General features: G+C 40.4%; 1 protein-coding gene and 1 long non-coding RNA gene across 15 annotated transcripts in view; one reads left to right on the top strand and one right to left on the bottom strand.

Moving 5' to 3' along the window:
• The window catches only part of Syne1 (spectrin repeat containing nuclear envelope protein 1), a 506,592-nt gene that overhangs the window by 39,922 nt on the left and 438,976 nt on the right, over window positions 1-27,694 (top strand). The window lies entirely within an intron of this gene.
• On the bottom strand, window positions 16,951-24,047 carry LOC116077795. The gene is made up of 3 exons (XR_004113333.1): window positions 23,959-24,047; window positions 18,461-18,585; window positions 16,951-17,075 (listed from the first exon to the last, which is right to left on the bottom strand). It is a non-coding gene; the product is annotated as an uncharacterized LOC116077795 (long non-coding RNA).

Here is a 27,694-nt window from a genome sequence, read left to right as displayed (position 1 = left end):
GAGGGGGAGGAGAAAGAGGAGGAGGAGAGGAGGAGGAGGAGAGGAGGAGGAGGAGAGGAGGAGGAGGAAGAGGAGAAAGGAAGAGCTTGAAGTTTCCTTATGTAACAAGATGATAAATACTTGGAAGTTAGAGTTGCTAATGCCCCCAATTCAATCACCATACAGTGTAGGTGTGTACTGAATTACCACCTACCACATAAATAGATGCAATGGTTGGATATCAATCAAATAGGAAAAATGGGAATGAAATATGTGTTCACAAGAAGTGTGTAAGTGAACAAAGAACAGATAGAGTTAGGAAATGTGTTCATCAAGGGTAGAATGACCCTTTACCTAGCAAGGCTGAGAACCGCCTACGTAGAGCATCCCCAGACTAAAAACCGCTCTTCTACAAACACCCACTTTAGTCCAGGCGATGAGTCATCCTCTAGCCTGGAAGGCTCTACACAGAGCTAGACTGGAAGCTGATATAGGTTACTCCAGGCACAGGAGTTTTTGGAGTCTGTCAATACAGGTAGGACCTGCTTGCCAACCTGGAAAGATGGGGAGTTCCCTGCTTCCTAAAGACTTCTGGCTAGACTTTTTAAACAACACACACTGGACCTGTTAGGATGGATGACAAGTATATATTTCTCATGATTCTCTATAATCCTTAGAAGAACTTTAGAATGCTGGCAAACCTATTAGCATCCTCATAAGTGTCAAGTGGGGCTTTAGCAGCATGGTAATTTGCTCAAGGATGCTCAGCTAGCAACACTAGAGATGTCATTAAACATCCACACTCTCAGGGAATATCTCCTTTTTTTTTTTGGTCTAACTGCTCTTGCCAGGACTTCAAGTACAATATTGAATAGGTAGGGAGAGAGTTGGCAGCCTTGTCTAGTCCCTGATTTTAGTGGGATTGCTTCAAGTTTCTCTCCATTTAGTTTGATGTTGGCTACTGGTATGCTGTATATTGCTTTTACTATGTTTAAGTATGGGTCTTGAATTCCTGATCTTTCCAAGTCTTTTATCATGAAGGGGTGTTTGATTTTGTCAAATGCTTTCTCAGCATCTAATAAGATGATCATATGGGTTTTTCTTTGAGTTTGTTTATATAGTGAATTATGTTGATGGATTACTGTATATTGAACCATCTCTTTATCCCTGGGATGAAGCCTTCTTGATCATGATGGATGATCTTTTTGATGTGTTCTTGGATTCGGTTTGCAAGAATTTTAATGAGTAATTTTGTATTGATATTCATAAGGGAAATTGGCCTGAAGTTTTCTTTCTTTGTTAGGTCTTTGTATGGTTTAGGTATCAGAGTAATTGGGGCTTCATAGAACGAATTGTGTAGAGTACCTTTTGTTTCTATTTTGTGGAATAGTTTGAGGAGTATTGGTCTTCTTTGAAGGTCTGATAAAACTGCACTAGACCCATCTGGTCCTGGGCTTTTTTTTTTTTTTTTTTTTTTTTGGTTGGGAGACTATTAATGACTGTTTCTATTTTGTTAGCAGATATGGGACTGTTTAAACTGTTTATCTGATCTTAATTTAACTTTGGTACCTAGTATCTGTCTAGAAAATTGTCCATTTCATCCAGGTTTTCCAGTCTTGTTGAGTATAGGCTTTTGTAGTAGGATCTCATGAATTTTTTTTTTTTGGATTTCCTCAGTGTCTGTTGTTACGTCTCCCTTTTCATTTCTGATCTTGTTAATTAGGATACTGTCTCTGTGCCCTCTAGTTAGTATGGCTAACGGTTTATCTATTTTGTTGATTTTCTCAAAGAACCAGCTCTTAGTTTTGTTGATTCTTCATATAGTTCTTTTTGTTTCCATTTGGTTGATTTCAACCCTGAGTTTGATTATTTCCTGCCTTCAACTCCTCTTGAGTGAATTTGCTTCTTTTTGTTCTAGAGCTTTCAGATGTGCTGTCAAATTGCTAGTGTATGCTCTCTCCAGTTTCTCTCTGGAAGCACTTAAAGCTATGAGTTTTCCTCTTAGGACTGCTTTCATTGTGTCCCATAAGTTTGGGTATGTTGTGGCTTCATTTTCATTAAACTCTAGAAAATATTTAATTTCTTTCTTTATTTCTTCCTTGACCAAGTTATCATCGAGTAGAGTGTTGTTAAGCTTCCACATGTAGGTGGGCATTCTACTGTTTATGTTGTTATCGAGGAGTAGCCTTAGTCTGTGGTGATCTGATAGGATGCAAGGAATTATTTCAATCTTCTTGTATTTGTTGAGGCCTGATTTGTGACCAATTATATGGTCAGTTTTGTAGAAGGTACCATGAGGTGCTGAGAAGAAGTTATATCCTTTTGTTTCCAGCCTTTTATTCTGAGGTAGTATCTATCTTTGACAATGAGGTAGGTTTCCTGTATGCAACAAAATGTTGGGTCCTGTTTATATACCCAGTCTGATAGTCTATGCCTTTTTATTGGGGAATTGAGTCCATTGATATTAATATATATTAAGGAAAAGTAATCATTGCTTCCTGTTATTTTTCTTGTTAGAGTTAGAATTCTGTTCATGTAGCTATCTTCCTGTAGTTTTGTTGGAAGATTACTTTCTTGCTTCTTTAGGATGTAGTTTCCCTCCTTGTGTTGAAGTTTTCCATTTATTATCATTTGAAGGGCTGGATTCATGGAAATATATTGTGTAAATTTGGTTTTGTCATGGAATACTTTGGTTTCTCCATCTTACGGTAATTGAGAGTTTTTCTGGGTATAGTAGCCTGGGCTGGCATTTGTGTTTTCTTAAGGTCTGTATGACATCAACCCAGGATCTTCTGGTTTTCATAGCCTCTGGTGAGAAGTCTGGTGTAATTCTGATAGGCCTGCCTTTATATGTCACTTGACCTTTCCCCCTCACTTCTTCTAATATTCTTTCTTTGTTTTGTGCACTTGGTGTTTTGACTATTATGTGGTGGGAGGAATTTCTTTTCTGGTCCAGTCTATTTGGAGTTCTGTAGGTTTCTTAGATGTTCATGGGCATCTCTTTCTTTAGGTTATGGAAGTTTTCTTCTATAATTTTGTTGAAGATATTTACTGGCCCTTTAAGTTGGAGGTCTTCACTCTCTTCTATACCTATTATCCTTAGATTTTGTATTCTCATTGTGCCCTGGATTTCCTGGATATTTTGGGTTAGGAACTTTTTGCATTTTGTGTTTTCTTTGACTGTTGTATCAATCTTTTCTATGGTATCTTCTGTACCTGAAATTCTCTCTTCTATATCTTGTATTCTGTTGGTAATCCTTGCATCTATGGTTCCTGACTTCTTTCCTAGGATTTCTAACTCCAGAGTTGTTTCTCTTTGTGATTTCTTAACAGTTTCTACTTCCATTTTTAGGTCCTGGATGGTTTTGTTCAATTCCTTTTTGGTTGTGCTTTCCTGTAATTTTTTAAGTGATCTTTGTGTTTCCTCTTTAAGGGCTTGTACCTGTTTACCTGTGTCCTCCTTTATTTCTTTAACAAAGTTATTCATGTCCTTCTTCTCCTTTTTTTTTTTTATAAGAATGGGATCTTTATTTTATTTATTTATTTATTTATTTATTTATTTATTTATTTGTTTATTTTTGGTTTTTCGAGACAGAGTTTCTCTGAGTAGCCCTGGCTGTCCTGGAACTCACTTTGTAGACCAGGCTGGCCTTGAACTCAGAAATCCACCTGCCTCCTGCCTCCCAAGTGCTGGGATTAAAGGTGTGCGCCACCACTGCCCGGCATAGGATCTTTATTTTTTTAAAGATTTATTTATTATTATAAATAAATATATTGTAGTTGTCTTCAGGCACACCAGAAGAGGGCATCAGATCTCATTATGGGTGGTTGTAAGCCACCACGTGGTTGCTGGGATTTGAACTCAGGACCTTCTGAAGAGCAGTCAGTGCTCTTACCCACTGAGCCATCTCACCAGCCCCTATTCATGTCCTTCTTAAATTCCTCTATCACCATCATGAGATATGATTTTAGATCCAAATCTTGCTTTTCTGGTGTTTTGAGATATCCAGGTCTTGCTGTGTTGGGAGTACTACGTTCTGATGAAGCCAAGTAGTCTTGGTTTCTGTTGGGAAGATTCTTGCATTTGCCTTTGGCCATCTGTTGATCTCTGGTTTTAGATGTTCTTGCTGTCTCTGACTGGAGCTTGTTCCTCCTGTGGGTCTGTAAGCCTGTGTCAGCATTTCTGGGAGATCACCTCTCTTCTGGCAAGACCTGTGTGCAGAGGGCTGTGGATCAGCCATCCCTCCTGAGTCCTGGGCTCACAGTACACCCTGGAGACAGGGTCTCTGCTTGTGGGAAAGGTGCAGAGAGGGCTGTGGATCTGCAGTCCCTCCTGAGTTCCTGGGTCATAGCACTCCCTGGAGACAAGCTCTCTGCTTGTGGGGAAGGGGGAATGGGCAGAGAGGACTGTGGATCTGCTGTCACTTCTAGGTGTAGGTGGAGGTAGAAAGGATCTTGTCCCAGATGCCCTGCCACTTCTGAGGTCTATGCCTCCTGGCTGGTCCTACCTTAGAAAGTCACCAGGAGAGAAAATGGAGATCTCACCCAAGTTCCTTGGTCAGAGTACTCCCTGGAGACAAGCTCTCCACTTGTATACCCCAAACTTTCTTAATTCTAGCACATACCCCTTGAGGCCAGGTTGGACACCAATTGATTCCTTAATAAAGGGAACTGGCCTAGCAAAATCTGAGTAAAGATAATACAGAATATATATATTCACATATTTCCTTTGGTGCAAAATAAACTTTATATACTGAGGGCCAGCTTGGTACTACTCACTGTTAATATTTATGCAGTCCATATGATTTATGACACCTTAATAGCACTTCATGACTTCAGCAAATACTACATTTAAGGATCTGATGAAATATTTAACCCAACATTTGGGATACTGAGGCAGGAGGATTGTAAGTGGGAAGCTAGACTAAACTACTTAGGAAGACACTGTCCTCAAACCCAACCCAAGCCAAACAAAACAACCTAAGAGCTGGATTTAAGAGAATATCTTGATTGAACTATGATTGAAACTTTTCACAAAGCATTTTAAAACTATAAAATATATTTTCATGGTACAACTATAAATAGCAACAGATGTTTAAAAAGGCTGTGGTTTGAACTGATCCACAGTGACTGAACTGTGAAAATGAAGAACTGAGATAAAATAAAATGCACACTCTGTGACTCAAGTTCTTTATAATTATATAAATTATGAACCATCATTTACTTTGCACAGCCATATAATTTGTTAGAAACAAATATGGAAAGCTATTGAAGATAGATATTTACATTCCAAAAATCTTGTTGAAGCTGGATATCATTAGAAGAAGGCACTATAATATAACTTCTGAGTTTCTAATAAATGAGCACTTAGAGCTGGTTAGGAATTATTTACTTACTTAGGAAGCCAAATGATAATAATTTTAAAAACCCTTAGACATCCTTGTTGCTAGATTTGAACTGAACAAAGTATTTTAAGTGAGAAGTTATAGATAAGTTTCGTTGTATTCATTGAAGCTTTTCATTGTATTTCTTGAGCAGGCCTATGAAATCAAATGTCTTTTGAAATGATCAATAATATCAGATTACTATCATGTACTGAGATGGTAGATTTTGAAGTAGACAACTTAGAAATAAGAGCTGGATCTTGAAGACAGCCATGGTGGCTCAGGAGTGAGTTTCTTTCTTAGAACCTGCATCCAACATCTTCTAAGTGCCAGTGCCAGAGGATCTGATAGCCTCTTCTGGCCCCCACAACTGTCCATGCACATCTAATGCCTCATACATGCACATAAAGTAAAGGTCAAGTAAGTCTTAAAATGTTGTGTGACTCTCACTGCTAAAAGTGATACAGTCAAGGATCTCAGAGCTATATAAAATTTAATAGATATCTAGGTAGAAATTAGAGAGGTCAAAAGGCTTCTTTTCCCCATTAATTTATTTGTTTATTCACTTTACATCCCAATTGCTGCCCCCGAGTCTCTCCCCCTCACACAATCTCTCCCTCCACCTCTGAGAGGGTGGGGCCGACCCCCTCGGCTAACCCCACACATCACCCCCTCCCCGGGGTATCCCTCTACCCTGGCACATCAACTCTCTACAGGGCTAGGCACATTCTCTCTCACGAAGGCCAGATAAGACAGCCCAGTTAGGGAACAGAGTTGACAAACAGGCAACAGCTTTAGGGAAAGCCCCGGCTCCAGTTGTTGGGAGACCCACATGAAGACCCAGCTGCACATCTGCTACATATATGCATGGGACCTAGTTCCAGCCCACGTACACTCTTTGGTTGGTGGTTCCATCTCTGAGAGGCATCAAGGGTCTAGATTGGTTGACTCTGTTGGTCTTCCTGTGGAGTTCTTATCCCCTCTGGGTCCTTCAATCCTTCTCCCAACTCTTGTATAAGACTCCTTGACCTCCATCCAATGTTTGGCAGTGGATCTCTGCTCTGTTTCAGTCAGCTGCTGGATAGAGCCCCTTAGAGGACAGTTATGCTAGGCTCCTGTCTGTAAGCAGAGCAGCACAGGGGCCAAAAGGTTTAATGCCTCTCAAAGTGGACGCCTTGATATCAAAGTCAGTATTACTGGACTTAAAGACTAAAGGGACTCTTAATTGTGTGATTTTCATACACAGTCTCTCCCCCTTCCCTGTTGTTCCCTGTCCATCATGGAGAAGAACTGTTCTGCCATCTAATTTGCATATGGGGTAGAGACAGAGACACTTGCAGATGTCCAGAGCCCTGCACATTACACTCACCTTCCAGGAACCTGTGCCACATGGCAGCAGTGGTGGTGGGGGGGGTGGTGACACAAAAGGAGCTGATTACTCTGAGAAATGCTGTCTTCTAACTATGTAAGGCCTCTTACATATAGTATAAGCCTTTGTAACCAGGCAATATGGAATGTAACCTAAAGTGTCTTATTAGCACATTACTTACAAAGCTAAGAAAGCAAAACACATATGCAAGTAAAGAATGTTTAAGCTCATGACAACAAGATGTGAGATCAGTTTAGTGAACATAAGTTCACGCCAAATCTTGTCTCGAAAAATTGTTTAGAAATACTTCTAATGATAGAAAATATATTTATGTCTTAAAACAGCTATACTGCCTCTTTGGGGGACTGCTAATTATGATTCCAGAGAAAATTCTTCCTAGCACAGAACCAATGGTAACCAGTTTATTTTTAGCAAGTAGCAAAACCACTTCAGTAGCTCTGGTGATTAAGAATTGGCACCCTCTCCAATATTGATTCGATTTAATTCTTTAAAAATACACAAAAGTCTCTTCTTAAGTATGGAACATTTTGATTGTCTGTCAGTAAAATCTGGCATTTTCTGCATGCTTCAACTCATTTCTGAAAAGCTCTTTTGTATGAAGATAATGGCTTCAAATCCTATTTGCTTGGTTCACAATCTACTTTTTATAGATAGTGGCCAGCATCCGATCATTAAGTCAAATTGCATCTCGTCCCTGCTGCTTGCTTTCAGAGCTATCTACTTTTCTGTGATTGGGAGCAGGTAAGCTCAGAGATGAAACTGTATTTTCACAATGGTTCTTGACTTTCAGTTTAGGGATGAGGATGTAAATTAAAGTCTGAATTTCCTCTGGGTGATTTTAATAGAAAGACTTAAAAAATCTGTCTGTCCTTCCTTGCATCTGCCACCAATATATATTAGTTTGGGAAACCCTTTGATTGATGTATATCACTCTTAATTGGAAATCCCTCTGTCCTTTGGGAAAGCCGTTCTTTCAGTCATTCTCCAGTGACCTCTGTTTTAGATATTCGTAGAAAAAAAAAACTATGATAAGCCAGTCTGCAAAACAAAAACCAAAAAATAAAACAAAAATCAAGTAGATTTTGAAAGCTAAACATTGCATCTTGCATCAGGGTTCACATTAAGAAACTTGGGTAAGATGCACTCTTGGAAACTGAGTCAAACCAAAGCAATTTGATGCCAACACAAAACACAATCCTCCACCTCAGAATAAGAAATAATCTTATCTGAACTAAGTATGCGTGACCATTTTCCTCAGACTCAGGTTCCAAGGTGGAAATAGTTGTATGCTACAGAACTACAGGAAGGATGCAAGCCAAGGCAGTGTTCAAATACGTTCATGAAAGCATCATGCAAGTGGGTCACATACAGTATAAAGAAAGCAAACTCTACCATAGGTTTGTGATATTATCTAATGATAGTCTTAGCTCTTGGATTGGTGGAAACTGGTCCTCTCCAAGCCATTACTAGCAACTGTTGTGCCCCAAAAATGAAGGATATTTTGTAAGGCGCTGGTAGATAATGGATAGCTAGCTAGTAATGGGACCAGAGATAGCTACTGATAATTTGGCTCTGGATCTACCATATTCCAGCTCCTCAGAATCACAAAGTTCTCCTCTGTCATCCAACCTTGCAAAATCTTTACCATAAGTGTGCTTTTTTTTTCTCGGGCAATTCATATGCATGGGAGTCTTGCAAGGCATATGTGACAGGACTTATACACCAAGATATTAACGCCCACTGGTATTTCAGCGGTAAATGTTCTTGCCTCAGTTCCTGAGCTGCCCCCAGCTTTCCTCATCATGTCCCAGGGTGAATTTACTATTTTGTACTGGATCACTCGAGAACCTGTTCATGCAGTTTCATGTTTATTTTCTGGACCAGTCCTTTCGATACAGAGTGTGAAAACACAGGAACAAGCACAGGAAGCAAAGGGTTAATGTGGATTATGTTAGAATCAGAAAAGAAAGATGCCTCTGTGTACACATTGAAAGCAAACACAAACCACAGAAGCAGTGAACAGATACTAGGAAGGCCACCAGAAGGGCATGTGTGGGCATGCTGCTGGCTGATGTTTCATGGTCTGCTTTGTCCCTGCTTGGCGGATTAAGAAGCTTGCTTCTCAAAAGGTTACTGACCAGTCTCCAAGAATTATCAGAGAAACTTCATTCAAAGTGGATATTTGAACATGACCATAGCCATAACAAGCTGCTAAATGGGGACAGTAATAATAATATGTAGTGTGCACCCAGAGGGAGATGAGGCTCTGCTACTGCACTGTAAGGACAACTTAGACCACTATAATCCTGAAGGCGGCTGTGGAGAGTGTTCTCATTTTATTTAAAGTTTTTTTTTTTTTTATTTAATTTCATTGCTGTTATGTGTATGTGCCAAAGACATGGGTGAACACATTGGTGTTGTACCATTCTATCAGAATGTATTGGTTAGCAACAAACTCACAAGGTTTAGCAGTTTCAATGACAGTGATTTGTCATACTTACTTCAGGAACTTGGCGAAGGTGAACACAAGTTCCTTAGTCTAGTCTTAACTGCTAACATTTGCTCTCATATCATGCCTCATAGGGCACACAGTAAACCGATGTATCTCTATGTACCTATTGGTTACAGAATGAATACAAGTGAAAGACATGGGGGCTGGAGAGATGGCTCAGTGGTTAAGAGCACTGGCTGCTTTTCCAGAGCACCCAGGTTCAGTTCCCAGCACCCACATGGTGGTTAACAAATGTTTGAAATTCTAGTTCCTTAAGATCCAAAACTCTTAGCCTCCTAGACAGGACACTCATATAGATAAACACGCCCCCCCCACACACACAAAATAAAAACAAAATCTAAAATCAAGAAGACACAGCTGTAGAGTTCAAGAACGTTCAGAAATAGGCTGAGGAAATCTGTGTCAATACAATAATGAGCCAGAACAGGGATGGGGTTGGGGTTGGGGCTTTACTGAAGCTTCAGGTGTCAGATTTGAAAGGAAAACTGCAAAATCCCGCTGTTAGATAAAAAGACTGAACAGGACCCAGAGCAGGAGAGAGCAACCAGACAGACGGTCAGGTCCTGATCCAGATGGCAAACAGGTGGAGCAGGAGGCAGGCCAATAGGTGGTGTCCATGAGGGATGGAGCCGTCTCTGAATCATATCAAATGATAGCTCATCATGGAATCATGCTGTCAGAGTTCTCCCGAGGTCGGCAGTCATTCTCCTCCCTCAAAATGGAGTCAAAATCTGCTTGTGAATTTGAATCTCCAGTGTTTTACACAATATGGAATAGCCTGGGGTAAGGCACACCCTGATCTCAACACTGTGTGTGTGTGTGTGTGTGTGTGTTTGAAAGCCAGTATTCATGCAGAGGTCAGAGCACAATCTTCAGGAGTTGTGTCACAAGTATGCCATGCCAGAGGTGAAGGACACATTTGTGTCTTTCTACAATATCAGAATTTATTGACTAGCAATAAAGTCCATGCAGTGATTCCAGAGCCAGCAGTTTGCCAGGTAATCCCACCTAACTTGTTGATCTGGCTAAGAAAAATGCAGGTTCTTTTGTTCCAACCCTAATTACTAATCATTACCTCTTATGATATATGACCCACAGTAGATCTTTGTATCTATCTATGTATCTATCTACATGTGTATCTATGTATCAATCTATCAATCTATCTATCATCTATCTATCTATCTATCTATCTATCTATCTATCTATCTATCTATCTACCTACCTACCTACGTACCTATCTATCTATTAGACATATGCATCTTACAGAATGAATACAAATTTAAGAGGGTACATCAGAGTTCAAGAGGCTTCCAAATAAACCTACTAGACTTGCATGTGTAATCTGTATTGATAAGACAACAAACTTAGGACTGAGGCTGGGAAGGGGATTCTGCAGAAGTCATAGGGGAGTTAGGTTTGAAATGGAAGATAGATGGATTCTAGCTGGGAGGTGAAAGGTGACATTGGTGCAGGCAATCTCTGGTTCAGATTCAGACAAGAAAGCAGGTAGATGGCAGATGAAAATGTAGTAGGCGATGTGAACAGTGGGTACCGGGTCAAGCCAAAGCCTCAAGGAGACTTGGAAGTGCTCTCTCTGCCTCTGGTCTTTGATGGTTACACCAGGCATTAGGTGATAGGCTAAGGTGAGGTTTTTGCCATCCCAGTGTTGGGCTTTACCAGTTTGTGGGTCACAGAGAGGAAGCTTGTATTGGCTACTTTTGTGTGTCAACTTGCCACAAGCTAGAGTTATCAGAGAGGAAGCCTCCTAAGTTGAGGAAATGCTTCCATGAGTTTCAGCTGTAAGGCATTTTCTCAACGAGTGATCAATGGGAGAGGGTCCAGTTCACTGTGGATGGTGCTATCCCTGGGCTAGTGGTCCTGGGTTCTATAAGAAAGCAGGCTGAGAGAGCCAATGTAAGCAAGCCAATAAGCAGCACTCCTCCATGACCTCTGCTTCAGCTCCTGCCTTCAGGTTCCTGCCTTGTTTGAATTCTTGTCCTGACTTCCTCTGATGATGAACAGCCTATGGAAATGTAAGGCAAACAAACCTTTTCCTCTCCTGCTTGCTTTTTCGTCATAGTGTTTCACCACAACAATAGAAACCCTAAGACAGAGCTATAACCCTTGCTCCGTCTGATGTGTCTGAGAACTTCTTGAGGCTGTTTCCGATAGGACTTTAATACATCCATGATCCACTGCAGCCTTAACTCACTCTGATAAATATATAAGATAATACTTTTTCTACTCTGAGGAATAAGTCGTTTATCAGTTTGTACTCTGTGGGCTATGTTACCCAGATAGTTTACTTCTTCTACCTTAGGGTCTCAATCCTCCTCCACCTTCAAATGGAGCTAAAAGCTACGTGTAAAATGGAGTCTCTCAGGGCAAGGCACAGCCTGGAAAACCATTTTATTCTGTATTGAGCAATTTAGTGTAGGGAAAGCCGGAATTCAAGATGGCTCTCCACTTCCACTGTAGCAGACATTGTCATCCTAACATGTTTAGGATGGAAGGCAATGGTTTGTCCAGCTTCTGTTTGCTTAGGACTTGCATAAAGAGTATTCCAGTACAGACTTCTCAGCCTGGTGCCTCAGTTTTCTCAAGCAGAAATTGAGAAGCCAAGCCCAGGAGTCCATCCATCCTGAGATTTGCCAGAAAAACCAACTTTGCCATTTTGAGCCAATTTTGAAGCAAGTTTTATTAAATAGGAAATGATGATCAAGAGGTGGACTTTGGTCAGGACCATTCCCTGGAATTTCTCTCCTGAGAATCGCCTGGAGCCATGGAGTTGCAGGTTTTATAAGGACAAACCCATAGGCCACCTACTTTCCCATGAGGCTTTGTCTTTTCCCAACAACTACAATTCCCAGCATTCCAGGAAGTTACCTGGGTTCTGGGCAGGTGGGGCTTACAGGTTAATTTGGGGCATTACAGAGTCAATACCACTCACAGCAGCACTTCCTGACGGTACTGCCACCTGAAATACCATTATTTAAAAATGAATTTTTGTCAGTTTTGTGGGAGGGGCATGTAAGTTTATGGATATGTGTGTGGGTGTCCATGGAGGCTAAAAGTAGGTATTGGATGCCCTGGAGTTGGACTTATAGATTGTTGTAAACCTACTGAAGTAAACGCTTGGATCTGAACTCCAATATTTTGCAAGAACTATAAGCCCAATTAATTAAAGGACCGTCACACTAGCCCAGAACCACCTTTTGTAGATGTAAATCTAGAGAAATACAATTTGGCCCAGAACATTAAAAGCATGTGTCCTTTAAACTGTTTTTTTCCCTCTGGGCTGAGAGGGAGGATGGCCCAGTGAGTAGAGTGCTTGCTGTGCAAGGGTGAGGACCTGAGAAGAGACTTCCTGCATCCATGGAAAAAGTCAGGTGAGCATGCCTAAAACACGGTGGCTAGGGGGATGGAGGCAGACAGAGCCCAAGGGCTGCTGGGTACCAGTCTAGCTGAATCTTCTAAAGGAGACTGATTTGGTAAAGTCTTTCCTGATGTTACACTGCAAAGAAGTTTATCTACTATCTATCACCTATGTATCTACTATCTATCTACCTACCTACTTACCAACCTACCTATTTTATGGTTTGTGTGTGTGTGTGTGTGTGTGTGTGTGTGTGTGTGCATGTTGTACACACATGCTTGTGGATAGGTGTACATTCCCATTTATGGATGCATATATGGAGTCAGTGGTAGTTAGGTGTCTACCTCAGTCTCCATCTACCTCACTTTAGGGACAGGGTCTTTCTCTCTCTCTCTCTCTCTCTCTCTCTCTCTCTCTCTCTCTCTCTCTCTCTCTCTCTCACACACACACACACACACACACATACACTGAACCTGAATCTTATTATTTCATTCTCCTTGAAAGTGTTCTTTGGGGCATTTATTGATTTTTTTTCCTACTGAAAACTAACAGTGTGTATAAGAGAGCCACAGGGAAAATCTCCAACTTTTCAGGCTGCTAGGTCATATAACTTACATACAAGATGAGAAGTTATTGTAGATAATGTTCTGATATACAGGCACTCTACTTCTGTTTAAGGAAGCATAATGCCAAGAATTATTATTTTTCTCTCACTGTTATTGTTTTTTTCAGTATTTTGTACAGTATGTTTTTTTTTATCACACTCACCTCCCTCTTCCTCCCAGATGTACCTCTCCTTCTCAACCCACACAACTGTGACCTTGTGACCTGTTTTATTTATTTTAAAACCTATAAGACCATACAAAGTGAGGACATGACCACCCCAAGGTATGGTTGAGGAAACTTTCTTTTTATTGTAGATATGAGGGAGAGCATGGCCAACGAAGTCTGGAAAAATTCAGAGCAGGGAAAGAAAGTAGTGGACAGAACATGTTCCTGAGAAGGGGCAGGGAAGAGAGAGAGGAAGACAAGAAGACAAGAGAGAAAAGCAAGAAAAAGTGCACCAAGAGAGCACAGAGAGTGTAGCCAAAATGGCAGGGTTATATATGGATCAGAAGGTTTGGGAAAGGAAAGCCTATGAGCCTATGAGAAGTTTAAGGTAAGGGGCTAAGCCAGAAGAGCTGAAGAGAGCTCGCATCCAGCATAAGCTCTGTAGCAGGTACTTGAGAAGCTGAGAGAGCCCAGAGGCCAGCATGTGCTTTTGTATGCCAAATAGGCACCACCAGTGATAGCCATGTGTCCTGAGCTTTTGGATTTGACACAAATCCAGTTTGTGCTGCCCACATACTCTTGATTGAAGTCTTGATTGAGGTTGGTCTACCCACCAAAGTCTGTATCCTTAAAGAGAGTTGATTCTCTCTTTCTGTGAACATATCAATTGCCAATAGATCCTTAGCAAGGGTTTAGATTACCTCCTCTCTCCATGCTGATATCTTGTCTGGCTTGAGCTTGCTTGGATGTGTCTCAACTGTTGTGAATTCACATGTGCAACTACCCTGCCTTGTCCAGAAAACAGTTTTCTAAGAGTCATCTACCATCTTTGGCTCTAGTAAGCTTCCTCCCTCAACTTCTACAATGATGTCCTAGCTTTGGGAGGAAGATTGTGATATAGATGCCTCATTTATGGCTGAGTAACTCACAATCTCTTATTCACTGAACCTTGATCAGCTGTGGGTCTCTACGTTAATCTATTGCAAAGGGAAGCTTGTCTGGTGAAAGTTGACATGTACACTGACCTGTAGGATAACATCAAGTCATTAGCAATCTGTTTTGGTTGAAGAGTATGTTCATTTGGCCAAGTAATAGTAGTAGTTTCTCTTTTAGAGCCCATGACTTATCTAGCCACAGGTTCTTAGTATCTATAACAGTACCTGGCATGGGTTTCAATGCTCAGAGTGAGCCTTAAATCCAATTAGAAAGTGGTTGGTTACCCCATGACATTTATGCCACTGTGCCAAACTGGTTGTGTTTGTAGATTTTAGGGTTCACAGCTGGGTAGGATGGGTGATTCTTTTCTCCTCCAGTGGTATGCATAGATAGCACCTTTCAGCATTATGGGAGTTAGTCAGTAGGGATGAAGCTTCCAGCTGAGTGCCACCTTGATTGCCTCATGTCTTTCATCTTTGTTCTTTCATACTGAAGGTCAAATGTAATCATTAAATGGTAACTGAATAGTGTCAGCGTCTGGCTCCATGACTGGATTCAAGAGATTTTTTACATACCTGGGCCTTACACATCTGAGCCTCTTGTAATTTGTTTTGTGGAATGTACTACTAAGAAGGCTGGCTCAGAGTTTGATGGAATACTTCTAACGATTGTTCTTTTAAAAAAAGAATTTATGTGTACTGAATGTTTGACTGCATATTTGCATGTGCATCATGTGTGTGGCTGGTGTCCCAGAGATCAACAAAGGGAATCACGTCCTCTAGAACAAGTGTTATAGACTACTGTGAAATACCATGTGAGATAAGAACCAAGGTTTGCTGCAACAGCAACCAGTAATACTAACTACTGAACTACTCTTCCAACTTCAGGACTTTTACTTTTTCAAGTTTTATTTCTGGGCTGGGAAAATGTCTCAGTGGGCAGAACTTCTGCTATGAAAGTAATGAGGGCCTGAGGTCAGATATCTAGAACCCATGTAAGATACTGGGCATGGTCATGAACACATGTAGTTCCAGTCCTGAGGAGGTGGGACTGGAGGTAGAGACAGGAAGATTACTAAAGTGAGATTGCTAGCATTTCTTAAGGATGAGTTCTGGAAGCTTCCCTAGCATTCATCACTAAATCAAAATTAGAAACTTATAGGGGCCAGTGGCAAGAAGGTATAATAAAGAACCCATCCACTTTTCCATCTATTAGGGGTGCTTGTCTTTCTCCTCTATAGGAAATCTAACCAAATATTCTACCAGTAGTCTGTTTCAAAGAGCCTCATCCCTCAAATTATTCCATCTCCCTCTGTGGTTTATACTTTGTCCTCCATCGCCCCTGGGAACCAGGAGGCGTTGCCTAATTAGAGGAATTGGCAGTGTTGTGTGAATGACTCACAGACCTGCCCTCTCTACTCAGGGCTGATTCCTAAAATGTTTACTGGACCAGAAGCAGCTTCCGGATCCAGCACTTGTGACTGAAACAGGGTTTATGTTTCTGTTCCCTCTATCTAGTGACTTACATGACAAGAAAACACCAAACACATCATCTACTTAGCATAACACATCAGAAAGCAAACTCTCAGGAGCCAGCATTATTCTACAGCTTTGAGCTTGACATTAACTCTCTTTTACTTCCATCTCTCCCATTCATGTCTCATCTTTCCCTAGCGGAAGATAAGCTCTTTCTGGACAGACTTTTTCCATGGTAAACATTTCCAGCTTCAGAGGAAGGAACTTTTGGGTGTGGGCAATGATGGGCTTCATTTATGGCTTTTGGTGACTAATTGGTTTTATGACGTTGGGCAGGTCATGAACCCTGGATTATTTCTTAATCCACAAAAGCACTATAGTTTTTAACTCAGTTGGGGTTTAATTCTTTTATTTGGTTTATTTCCCTTGAAGGCCTTCCAATTCGAGTCTTTCCTATTAAGAATAGGAAATGAGCATTCTCACAAAAGAAGAAGGTCTCGAGGGCGGAGCTTCATAACAGTTAATGGAGCTGCCCTTAAACAAGGATCATGGGACGAACCAAAGAGGACAATGTGGACAAGGATAGAAGCACAGTTTCCCTTGTAGATGTTTCGATTTGTATAAGTTAGTAACAAGGATCAGCTTAGTTACTATGGCCCTGAAATATTGAGTATTATATAATGACAATAGAAATACCAGCCAGGACCTGGGTAAAGTTCTGGTGGTGTAAACATGGGGGCTTAAGTTCAGTTCTCCAGCACCAACTTAAAAAGCAGGATGTGATGTTTCATGTCTGTAATCCCAACAGTGGGAGCAGAGAGAGGAGGCTCTCTGGGTTTGTAGTAAACCACTTCAACCAAACAGTGAACACCAGATTCAAAGAGAAAACCTTCCCTCAAAGTAAGAGGGAAGTGATAAGTGATACAAGATGTTGACTTCTGGCCTCCATGGGTCCATGAGTTGAATACCAGCATGCACAAATATACGTGTGTGTATGTGTGTGTGTGTGTGTGATTGTACATATACACACATAAAAAGATAAAGAGAGAGAATATCAAGCAACACCTTTAGTCCTTAGGTATAGGCGTGGCATACAAATAAATGTTCTACTTACCTTCTCAAATGCTCAAGACATAAGGACAGGCCATGTATAGTAAGGAAGTTGCTCCACCCTTCCCTTAACTGATAAAGTGACAAGAAAGTTTAGTTCTTGTGTCTGCAGACAGGCTGATCTCTTAGCAAAGACAGACAGCTGTGGGAAGGAATAGACAAGCATCATCAGTTTTTTTTTTTTTTTTTTTGGTTTTTCGAGACAGGGTTTCTCTGTGTAGACCTGGTTGGCCTCGAACTCAGAAATCCGCCTGCCTCTGCCTCCCAAGTGCTGGGATTAAAGGCGTGCGCCACCACCGCCCAGCTGCATCATCAGTTTTTAAAAATCCATTCTAAATAACAAGTTACATATCGCCAGAAGACAGGTAACAACTTAAAACTGAGTCTAATCATATGCTACACTTTCCTTGCTGATAATCTAAGACAATAAAATGATATTTCTTCTGCTAGAGAAATTGCCACGTCTCTCCCAGTATTGGGTCCAATACAAACACAGCCATAGTAAGTCAGTTTTGTTCTTGAGAACACCTTTCCTCATCTGTGCAGACTGATACTTTACAGCCATGGGCTTTGCAAAGCCATCAAGTGTTTGCATCTCATGACAAGAAGGTAAATAAGTCTTCTTCCTTTTGTAAATTTTCATTCATCTATCTAGCATATGTGTACATGCATTTCATGGCATGCACATGTAGCTCAGAGGGCAATGCAGGAATCAATTCTCTCCTTCTATCATGTGGGTCCTGAGATCAAACTTATGTGATCAAGCTTGGCAGCAAGTGCCGTTAGCTGCTGAGCCAACCCTCTGGCCAGTGTTAGTCCTTTCAGATGGGACTGCAGTATATACATATTCTACCCTTCTTCTTGAAATGCCTCCTAAGCATTGTAGACATAGAGCTCAGGGTTGCTGTTACCCCAGGATTCTATATAGATATTTGTTCCCTTTCTCTAAGGAATCTCTTAACTCCTTTGGTTATTACATTTTATATTTTGTTGCTTGATCTTTTTTATGAATACCCTAGTACAACTGAAAAACAGTGCTTCTTGGTGAGAGGTCAATGTCAAGGTGTTCTTTTTAAAAAGCGAGACTAATAATGTGTTTCCTGGCTTTAAACAGACCCAGAGAACAAAATCAATCAATCAAACAAAGAAACCAAAAACCAAAGCAGCAGAAATTGTTCCAACTTCTTTGGTTTGTAAGAACTCCCAGGGGAGTATTGTAGGGGAGTGTTTAGTGTTGTGTTGACTGAAATTAGGTCACTGAGATAGAAAATTGTCAAATGGAAAACATCTCTGTATTCCCGCCTGGATTAAAAAGAAACAAAAAAAATCAAACAAACAAACAAACAAACAAAACCAAAAACAAACAAACCCACAAAAACATCCAGAGTAAACATTAGACCTAAGTCCCTTCCCATCTTGCTTTCCAATGAGAGATGTGACTTCCTTTGCCCAATCTCTTTGAGAATCTCCGCAAAGTGGTAGCATCACATGAGTCTCTGGAGGAAAAGGTCCAGGTTGGATACTCACCTTCCTCTGACGCTTCACGATACTGTGGACATCGATTTCACCAGTTTCTTCTCTTCACCAAGGATAGTGACCAGACAAAGCCTATTGGTGCTTTTCTGCCTCTTCCTGGACAACTCCCTGTAGGCCTGTAGAAGGAGCAGATGTCCATTGTTTCAGCCGCTCCTATGGAAGATTGCTAGAGCATGTCTGACTTCCCAGTGGGAGTAGGTGGAGAGCACCCATCCCTTGGTTATTCAGACTAAAGAACATGAACACCCAGCACTGTGAAGGCAGAGACTGAAGATGGCCTCTATGAGCCCTATCCCTAGTGATACAAGACTGGTTGGGCATCTGCAGATGGGCTAAGCTATCCACTTTGTCCTTGGCAACCTCTGGTGCCATTCATGGGCCTCAGTGACTTCCTATCTATTAGGCTTCCTATCTATTAGTGACTTCCTATCTATTAGATTCAAAAGGCACAAGTTAGACTGGGTAAGCACTTGGAAATGATACTTGGGGTGGAAGAGCCTCAGAGGAGTGTTTGAAAGTATATCAAAGAATATTTTAATGTGTTTTTGACTATCAAATACTTACACCATGCCAGGCAAAGTATCAATACTTTAACTTCACTATTATTTGGAGTTGAACAGAAGAATAAAGTCAGACATATGATTGTGTTTTTCCATTTATTTTGCTCTGACTTTATGGTAATTTATTTAGATCTTATTAATGACTTAACCCACTGAAGAATTTCAGGGAAGCTGTCAGACAGTCTAGACAAGAGTGAGATAATTTCTAGACTTGTGTGTTTTGGTTTTTAAAATCATCTTGTTCAGAAAAGTGTAAATCCAATATGTAGTTAATTAGACTAAAACAACTTAGACTTTGACAAGCTAAGATCACATTTGGATCACAGGTTACTTAATGAGGGCCTGTTTATTTCCTTGAAGCTGTCTTCCAGCCGACTTTTTGCAGTTTCTTGTAGATGGTTTATCAGCATATCTAGAGCAAATAAACCCAAGCTTTCTCTCAAAAATTGGTAGCTCCTATTTGAACTTAGTTTGGACAAGCATAAGAGCTCACACTTCCAGAGTTTTCTCCCCAAAGATCTCTGTGTGACCTGGGTGTGTGGCTCTAAATTGTCAGAATTACTTGAGGATAACTACATGTGATTTTTGTATATTTGTTTAATCCACCTTACTTTTTTTCTTCGTTATCTCAATGTAATCAAACCCCATTCTGACCTATTTTTTCCTTCCTGCTACAGATATAAGCCATTTATGTTTTTAATAGTGTGCCTTTAATATTATTAGTAACAGCTTTTAATGGAGTCTTTGACCTTTTGGATAAAGAGTGGTTGTTGTTTTGTTTAATAACAAACAGGGCTAGATACCTAGCATTGTTTTGTGTGCATTTCAGTTATTAACCCCAGGCTCCCAGTGACATTATGAGGCAGGTGCTGACAGTATTCACATTTTACATGGAGAAGCTGGGTCTGTACTACTGTACAAGGAATGGATGAAAAAATAAAGAGTTTGATACCTGCTGCTAAATTCATACAACTTTCTATTGTATATGGTCCATGAAATGATCTATAAACCTTATCATGCATAAAATCACTTGAGGTGTGTGTGTGTGTGTGTGTGTGTGTGTGTGTGTGTGTGCAGGTGAACATACATGTATGTGCATGAGCATGTGGAGACCAGAAGTTGACTTCAGGTGTTCTCAATTGCTGTCCCTTGTAGGTATCGAGTCAGGGTCTATCACTGAACTTAGATCTAGACTGGCTAGGCAAAGAACATCTCTCAGCCTCCCCCCAAATAAGCAAAAGTAAAAGTAAGAGTAATTTCAAACAGTTCATTTTGTATGGTCTATAAACTTGCTGGAACATGGGCAAATAAATCCTCAGTGGGCTGGGCTGCCCCTTTAATAGAACTGAGTCCTTCCTCTCCCATTCCCCCACCAGAAGCCATCGCTTGTGGAGAGCTACACCTCAGCATCCCACAACACCTTTAAAGAGTTTTCCTCAGTGGCTTCCCGTGTAGGCCATTACTTTTAAGGGTTTGGGGGTTGGAATGGGGTTCCCAGAAGGGGTCACAGAAGCCTTCCACGTCCCTCCTTCTCAACTGTGCATCTGGAGTCTTCCACATCATTGCAAAAGTGGCCTCTTTGCTCTGCACAGTCTGTGGGAGTATGGATCATGGGCCTCCACATGGTTTCTGGTGACAGCCCAGACCACAAATACAACTCTTGACTCCTCACTGTAGGACCACTGACCCAGACAAACTTTCAGAGGCAGCTCAGACCATGGACATCATTGCACCCCTGGGTTGGAGAGCAAAGTTCAGGCCGCTCTGACCAATATAGACCCAGCAGATGCTCACAGACATCATGACTTCAGGCAGTGGCATAAACCATGGACATCCACACAGACCCCAGCTGCAGTAGGACTCTGGACTCAGACAGGGCCCTTGGTAGCAGCACGGACTTGGATACCACCATGGCCTCAGATGACAGTACAAGCTACCAACATTGATATGCTCTCCTGGTGGCAACCCAGCCAGTGGACATCAATATTAGTTCAGGTCACAGACATCCATATAGCTTTCAGTGGTAAAATGGGCCACAGACATCAACACAGACCCTGGCTGCTATAAGACTTAGAACCCAGACATGGCTTTGAACAGGGGCATATAACCAGACATCACTATGGCCTGAGGTGGCAGTGCAGGCCAGACTCCACACATCTGCAAGTGTCTCAGTGGTAACATGGGCCACAACTACCAACCGGGTTTGTGGAGTGGCCTGGTTGGTAACTCAATTGCTGGTTTACATATTAGCAATTTAATAGGTTTCAGAGTTTTTCTCATGGACTTTATTTACATTTTTAACTTCTACCTTGGTAAATATTTCCCTTGATACATTTATTTGCCTTTGTGTTCGTAGTATCCTGGGTTTTACAACCATCCCTACACACGTAGGTTTTGACTAGCTAATAAAGGCAGCTACACAAGCCGAGCAAGCTGAACAAGCCAGGAAGCAGCTTTCCTCTGCTGGTTTCTGCTTCAATATCTGGCCTCGAGCTCCTGCCTTGGTTTTCCCCCATGATGAATTACTACATATAACTTTCTCCACCACTCTTTTGGTCAGAGTTTTAACACAGCAACAAAGAAGCAATGTAGGCCACCCCCTTTTGTTACTTCAGGCTTTCTTCATCTAGTAAGCCTTGGTTCATAGTATGTTTGGGAGCAATTGTTACAGTCTCATCATTTCCTCTAATTATCTAAACTCTTTGGATTGGTTCCCAGAACCAATCTTTAATAACCTTCTCTGTGGTTAAGATAGACCAGAATGTCATTCTGGGCTTTGTATTCTGTTCCAATCTCTGCCATGTCCTTCCTCTGTTCTCACAAAGTGCTAAGGAATAAACATGTTCAAGTATTTTGTAATTTGATAGAAGCAATGTGATGCAGCCATCCCAAGTTCATCTTTTAAATCTCAGACGACCATCGAGAGGAGGGGTCTTTCCTCTCTTCTGATCTTCATAGAGCAACAAAGCCTGTCTCTGTGCTACAATGTTCACATCTGAGAAAGAATGGAGACAAATGGATCCACAGAAACTTCCAAATGACCTCCATGTGCACTGACATCAGACAGAGAGGCCAGTGGACTTACTCAGTTAAGCAGTTTACCGTGAAGATTATGAAAAATCTAACAGTAGTAGGTTAAGGAAATGATGTTTAAATTTAGACTATTTTGAAAAAGGAACTATGCTTCATTAAATAGCATGATTGGAAAGTTAACGGCAAATCATCCATCCCTATGGATTGATGAGTAAGAGTATCATGATATTATATATACATATATATGTGCACACACACATATCAGTATTAGTCAAGATTTATTAAAGAGAATCAGCTACTTCTGAGAACATGTGAACCTGAAGAACATTAAGCTAAGTGACATTGCTAAACAAGGAAAAATTATCACACACATTTCTGAAGCCTAATTAATAACCAGTTCTAGAACAGTGGTTACAGGCACACGTGGAAAAGGTAACACAGGAAGGCTTCGGCCGTACGGTGCTAAATTGCAATTATGTGGGATAGTAGGGCAGCATGATCTAAAAAGAGAAGGTACAGTTTGTTTACAATTGCAAATAATATATTAATGCAGCTAGGCAGCGGTGGCGCATACCTTTAATCCCCATATTCTGTGGGGAAAGGCAGGTTGGTTGATATCTGTTAGTTTGAGGCAAGCCTAGTCTACAGAGTGAGTTCTAGAACAGCCAGGGCTACACAGAGAACATTGTCTCAGAAAATCAAAGTAATAATAATAATAATAATAATAATTAATAATAATAATAATAATAATAAATATACCAAAAATTTTAGGTCCTCTTAAGATACATAAAGGTAAGTAATGCTTGACTTTATGGGCCATTTCACACCACATATGAGTGTATAAATCAAAATGGAATGGTATATATTCTAAAAATAAAATTAGGAAGTCAATGTTTAAAATAGTGTGTTGAAAAATTAAAAGATACTTTCTTACAAAACACACACACAAAGAGTTGGGGCAGTGTTTTTTTACCTCTGAAATTATACCTTTAATTGATGGGAGCCACCCTTGTTAGCGAGGTTCATCTTGGAGTGATGCCCCCGAAACACCTTGCTTGTAAGCTCATTTGTGGTTTCTCTTCCGGCCTGATGTCCCTTTGGCATCCACACAACCCTGAAGGACTCCAATAAGCCTTATCTGACAGCATCAAAAACCTGTGATTAGGTGCCAAGATTCTCCTTTAATGGTGCTTTTATGCCATTTCAAAGGTGGTAGGTTGGACGGAAATTGCTTCGAAATCTATATTCTGCTGCTCCTGAATCTTTCTGCTTCCCCTTGTACCTCCTTCCAGCCCTGCCCACTGTGCAGCTACTTTCTAAGTGGTTCCCGTGGGTTGAAGTTGCTATTATTTCTCGCCGAAAAGAAACACCGCCCTTGAAGCCCAGCAAACCGAAAATAAAAAGAAAAGACAAGTTGGTTGCTCACTGGAGTTTAAAAAAGAGAGAGCTGCTTGTGATAAAATAAGCCAGTAGCCTCTTCCTAACACTGTGCCTTTCCAAGCTCATTTTCACTCTTTTTCGTCATGTGTAGATGGGCTCAGTTTATAATTAACAAATATGCTTCAGTGTTCAGGGTCAGAAGGTAGGAAGGTGAGGGAATGGGCTCCATTTAATGCATCATTTCCCCCTTCACACTTATTGTACTGTTTTTGTTGGGATAAAAATAAAACAAAATAAACAGAAAACAAAATCAAGACAGACAAACAACAACAAACCCAATACAAACTAACAAAACCTTTCTAGAGCGTTTGAAAGACTAGGTATTTAAGGATCCTGAATACAGATTCTGCATCGTCCTTTTTCTCCTTGCCCGCTTGTCTCTTCCCACCAGAGAGTTTCCAGGACACCTAGACAGCGATCCTTTTCAATGTAACTTTTCATCTCCACAGCCCTTACCTAGCCCTGGGTAGCTGCTTTCCAAATGATGATGAAGCTTATGAGAGATTTGAAAGGAGTGGAAAATCTCCCAGATACTGTATCGGTTTCTCAGGCACATCGTCACTGGGCAACGGCATGAGTATAAAGCAACAAAAGAATGATTTAAAATTCCGCATCCTTTGACTCTTTCAGGGATGGCATGGGTCTTGGCTATACAAGTGAGACTGAGATGTACAGTATGGTTGAAGAGCTAGTGTTGATGATGTTGGGACTGGGCAGGAAGACTCATAGTAGATAGAAAGGATGAACTAAGCATGACGGTGAACATGGAAGTGTCCCAGGTCCATCTTTTCACTAACTTTAAACTGTCTAGTCCAGAGCACAAATGCTGCCCCCTGGCGGTGGGACGGTGCCTTGCCTTTAAGGGTTCAGGATGATTTTCTGATTACTCTGTTTCGTTGCTCTGAACATACTGAGTTAAAGGAAGCATAATGGTCCAGAATTGCTCAGAAAATATATACTCAAATGTCTAAGCCTCCCAAGATGCCTTGGTTCTTGGTGTTATGGAGGAAGTAGAGGCGAAAGGGCCATGTAAATTAAAGTCTCTGGTTTTTCCTGACCTGTAGAAATGGCCGAGCTTGCCTGCCTTTGCTCAAGCTTATTTAGCTAACGAGTTCTGAAAGACAGGAGTCAGTGCTCTGCTTCTGACACAGATGTTTACTGGATAAGTCGAAGTCTAGAGTAACAAGGGATAACAATGAATGATAAACAAAAAGCAAGATGCAAAACGGGACAAAGCATCCAGTGAGGGGCTGGAGATATGGCCCGCAGTTAAGAGCACTTGCTGCTTTCAGAGGTCGCAGGTTCAATCCCAGGTCACAGATAATGACTGACAACCATTGGCACACCAGTTCTAAGGGTATCTTACATACTCATCTGCTCTCCACAAGAACTGCATGCACAGGTTGAACAGATGTATATGCACACAAATGATCCATATGCATAAAACAAAAAAAACCCCATACATCTCAAAAAATTAAATGGTTAAATCATCAAATGAAATGGTTTTCTCTGAGGCTTGTGATGTCATTTGCATGTCTCTCTTCCAAACGGGTAAACTGAGGCACGAAGAGGCTATTCATCTCCGCAAAGTCTCATAGTAAATACTGAGTCAGGCATGTCGCCTTCCCAAAGCCCCAGATCTCCTGCTGACAAAACACAGTTTCCATGTGCCGTCCTAAAGACTAGATATTGTTTTCCTGTGAGTCAATGGAGTGGTCAACATCTTTTATTCTAAGAACTCCAGGGTACCTAAGGTTTAATGTTAACAATAAACATTACTATCATAAGAGGAAAAAGAAAGTGAATTGGACTCATCTTGTTTTGTTTGGCTTCAGATTAACAGCCACAAGTATGGTTCTGCTTGATTTCTGCTTTGTATGGAAGTTTCAAGCCAAGGAATTATTTTATTTGAGTCCTAGAAGGACCAACACACCTGTGAACATCTCTTGTTTGGTGACCTGGACTTGAACTGCCTTGGGCAGTTTTATATGGAACTTTATTTTTTTGTGGGGATGGGGAGGAAGAGTTTGGTTTTTTGTTTGTTTGTTTTTTGAGACAGGGCTTCTCTGCGTAGCCCTGGCTGTCCTGGAACTCACTTTGTAGACCAGGCTGTCCTCGAACTCAGAAATCCACCTGCCTCTGCCTCCCACGTGCTGGTTATATGGAACTTTAAAACACCCTTTCATTCTTTATACTCCAAACATTTGCCGCTTTTTATTATTATTTTTATTGATTTTAGTTTTATTGAATTATGATAAGAAAAGATGCATGATTTCAATTTATCTGAATTTGTTAAACATTTAAAAACATATTTTAAGTAAATAGAATTAAATCACATTCTTGTTTCCCTTTTATACCCCAACTCCTCCCAGAGACCCCCCTTCAATACCTACAATACCTTTTTTGTCATATTCTTTAAAATTTATAAAATATTATAATAATAAAAATGAGTATTATAAAAGTTGTTTGATATAAAACAACAATCAATTTAACAGTTTTATATAGATGCTTGTCTACAGCAACACTGAAAATACATACGTTTTTCTCAATATAAATTTTAAATAACTCCAAACATGTTAACTGTATAATTTAAAATAATACATCACTACTAGTATTTTTTAAATGAACATAAATATATAAAGTTTTTTGTTTGTTTGTTTGTTTTGTATTTAGTAGAGCTTAAAATCTTGGCTCTTACTGTGGCACAAGCCCAAAATAAGAACAATTTTTAGACATTGGATTTCATTGTAATGAGGCTGTACTTCAATGACCTTCACATCATCAAAGGATTTTACCTCCATCATAGCTAAACTGAGAGTTGATAGTTCTGCTGTGCCAAGGAATGAATTGTAGGCACAATTTTTAGATACAGACTTCCTGATATGGTCAAAGCTAATTGACTTGAGTGAGTGACTTTATTCTCAGCCCACAGAGAACAGGTTACATTCGTTTATGAAATGGTATGCGTATTAAAGTCATTCACCAACTGTTTCAATGAACAATGTTTCTACTTGGAGGGTGGCACAGACATTAGGTGAGGGTAAGAATCTGGTTCATTGGCTGTGATAATTTGGAAAAGCATTCATCTCAGAGAAAGAGTAACTTATAAAGTCCTCTTCAAAGTTGATTACAATAGTTACAAATGTCAAGCAAAGCATTCAATCTCACTCTTTGTTGTTCTCTTGCAAGCCACCTCCCAAGTTAATTGTCTACGTTTCTTTTGGCTGTATAAATACTTTTAAAATATGTAAGCTGTTCTGAAAACCATAGTATAATGTTAAAACATGACATAAACAATACTACTAATAGAGAGACTGAGATAGGAGAAGCATGATTTCAAGACCATTATGTAGTACATAGCAAGACACTGTCATGTACAAACAAGCAGAAAGTGTATATGGATTGTATAATATTGGACCTATTTCTCCAATTACCAAATTAGAGAGACCATTGGATGACAGTCAACAAATTTCTAATTCCTCATATTTTTGGATTTCAATCGATTAGGATATGTTGATAATATTAATTTTCATATTAAGATATTAAGAAAAAGTAATTGCTACTTCCTGTTTTTTTGTTGTTGTTGTTGTTGTTGAAAGAGGTGGAATTAGGTTTGTGTGGGTTTGTTGAAACATTACTTTCTTGCTGGGCAGTGGTGGCACGTGCCTTTAATCCCAGCACTTGGGAGCAGAGGCAGGCAGATTTCTGAGTTCAAGTACAGCCTGGGCTACACAGAGAAACCCTGTCTTGAAAAAAAAAAAAAAAGATTACTTTTTTGCTTCTTCTTGGGTGTAGTTTTGCTCCTTATGTTGGTGTTTTCCATCTGTTATCCTTTGTAGGGCTGGATTTGTGGAAAGATATTGTGTAAATTTCGTTTTGTCTTGGAATATCTTGTTTTCTCCATCTATGGTAATTGAGCATTTTGCTGGGTATAGTAGCATGGGCTGACATTTGTGTTCTCTTAGGGTCTGCTTAGGATCTTCTAGCTTTCATCGTCTTGGATGAGAAGTCTGTTGTAATTCTGATAGGTCTGCCTTTATATGTTACTTGACCTTTTTCCTTTACTGCTTTTAAAATTCTTTCTTTGTTTAGTGCATTTGGTGTGATTATTATGTGATGGGAGAAATTTCTTTTCTAGTCCAGTCTATTTGGAGTTCTGTAGGCTTCTTGTATATTCATGGGCATCTCTTTC

The sequence above is a fragment of the Mastomys coucha genome, unplaced genomic scaffold, assembly GCF_008632895.1.
Source record: "Mastomys coucha isolate ucsf_1 unplaced genomic scaffold, UCSF_Mcou_1 pScaffold5, whole genome shotgun sequence".
NCBI classification, from domain to species: Eukaryota; Metazoa; Chordata; class Mammalia; order Rodentia; family Muridae; genus Mastomys; species Mastomys coucha.
This window is presented reverse-complemented; position numbering and strand designations above follow the sequence as displayed.